Consider the following 2,196-nt stretch of genomic DNA (forward strand, 5'->3'; position numbering starts at 1 on the left):
TTACTAATCAGAATTTCTCTTGTGAATATTCAAAATTATAAGCATAACCATTTTCTAAGCTCGAGAACATCTTATTCACTCTCAGAGGTAACATTTAACTCAGTACTGCTTCGAGATAATCTGACTTGAGTATGATTGATATTCCTCTCATAATGGACAAGGGTGGCACAAACTCAAATGCCTTTTAGTGACAGAAGAATTAGCTTGCATATTTCATTCTGTTTTGCTCGATGTTCTGTGGATCACTAATGTAAACTTAGTGAAGTGACCAGGATCTGCATGTAACATTGGTTTCTAGACATTCTTCTGATTTGACATTGCTATCCCTTTATCTCTTTTGAGGGAAATTGGTTGTTTCAGGGTTAGATTGAGTCTACTCCTCTAATTCAGCACTTTTTAATACTTAACCTGATTCATAAATAAAAAAAATGGCTTACCTTTTTTTTGTGGAATACTTCATGAATTTGGGTGTCATCCTTGTGCAGAGGACATGCTAATATTCTCTATATCATTCCAATTTAATGTATGTACTGATGAAGTGAGCACAAAATGGCTTCCCTTAAGGAGGGAAAACAGGAGGAAATTCCCTAATAATATAGTCTTAATGTTCATACTATGGATACTTACAAAAAATTGTGCTCAAGTCCAGACAAATGAAATATTTTCTTTGCCATCATTTTTAGAAGTAAAGATTTATTTAGAAGGCTAAAGATATCCACCATTTTGTAGAACTCAGATGTGATTTAAATGTATTGTCCACAAATTAAATACTCTGAAAGTTTTGTACTCAAGTATGGAGATTTAGAAGGTAACATTATTCTGAGAGGAAGAGAATAGGGTTAGGGAGATGCCTCAGTTGGTACAGACACATCCATCCATCCATCCATCCATCCATCCATCCATCCATCCATCCATCCACTCTCTTACCCATCCACCTAAAAAACCACCTATCTATGTATCTACCGTGTGTGTGTGTGTGTGTGTGTGTGTGTGTGTGTGTGTGTGTGTGTTTGTGTGTGTGTGTGTGTGTCTGTGTGTGTGTGTTTGTGTGTATCTGATTTCAAATTTTCACAACTGTTATAAAAACTGTGTGTCACCACATGTACTTGTAATCCAAATGGCGTGGGTTCCAGAGGCAAGAAGGTCATTGAAGCGCTTTAGAGACCACTACAACTCCAGATTCAGGAAGACAGCCTGTCTCACAGGAATAAAGTAAAGAATGTTAGAACAGGAATATGATGTAATTCTCTGGTTGTCATGAATTTACACACCCAAATAAAGACAGACAGACAGACACACACACACACACACACTCACACATGGTGTTTTGAAGACTCATGATTGTGGTTTGTTTCAATCAAGGTGGTCCCTGAATTATAGAATCAGCTCATAATTTCTATTTTTAAGAAATGAGGACTCCTCTTTGGATATCTCTTTATGTAGCACACACTAAAGTTGACTCTTACTTAAGCTAGGCTGCTGTATTGACAAACCTTTCCAAAGTCCTGGTATGTAACCTGCAGAAACCTCTACACCTTATAAAGTAAGTTATCTCAAGTATTTGATACAAAATGAGGGAATACAATGTGATTTCAAAGGTGTGTGGACACATTATTACAAATCCTGATTTCTACAAACTAAAAATTTTAAGTATATCTTTGCAAGTAATCATTTAAAAACAGCCATTATCAATTGTATTTCCAGTGCCAAATGGTCAGTCCTGAAAGCATATATACAAGTATCACTTTATGGACTTGACTGGAATATATAAGTATATGCAACTACATATATACATGAATTTGCAGTAGAGTGGGGAGGGGCATATCCCAGGGCTTAGAGGGAAGAAAGGAAAGGGAGGAAAATGTAATTAAATTACAAAAAATGAATATAACAAAAGAACTACAAAACAAATTCAGGGGCTAGACAGATGGATAAGCTAAGAGTATGTTATGCTCTTTGAGAGTACCAGAGTTCAGTTACCTGTACTCACATCACATGAGAAACTGCCTGTAAATCCAGGTTCAGGAAATCTACCACCCTCCTGCATGCCATGGACATTTTTGCACATGCAGTAGGAGAACATACATTTATACAAACACACTCATATTTGAATAAATAATGAAAGATAATTTTAGTAACTAACATTTTTATGCATTTTGTTGTTTTCTTTTTCTGTTTTTATTTAAATTAGAAACA

The 2,196-nt window shown here is 35.6% G+C and overlaps 1 non-coding gene across 1 annotated transcript; it reads right to left on the bottom strand.

The window, feature by feature from the left end:
• Window positions 1-440: 440 nt before the first annotated feature.
• LOC113830998 lies at window positions 441-546 on the bottom strand. Its single transcript, XR_003483437.1, has one exon. It is a non-coding gene; the product is annotated as a U6 spliceosomal RNA (small nuclear RNA).
• Window positions 547-2,196: the final 1,650 nt, after the last annotated feature.

The sequence above is a fragment of the Cricetulus griseus genome, chromosome 3, assembly GCF_003668045.3.
Source record: "Cricetulus griseus strain 17A/GY chromosome 3, alternate assembly CriGri-PICRH-1.0, whole genome shotgun sequence".
Lineage (NCBI taxonomy): Eukaryota > Metazoa > Chordata > Mammalia > Rodentia > Cricetidae > Cricetulus > Cricetulus griseus.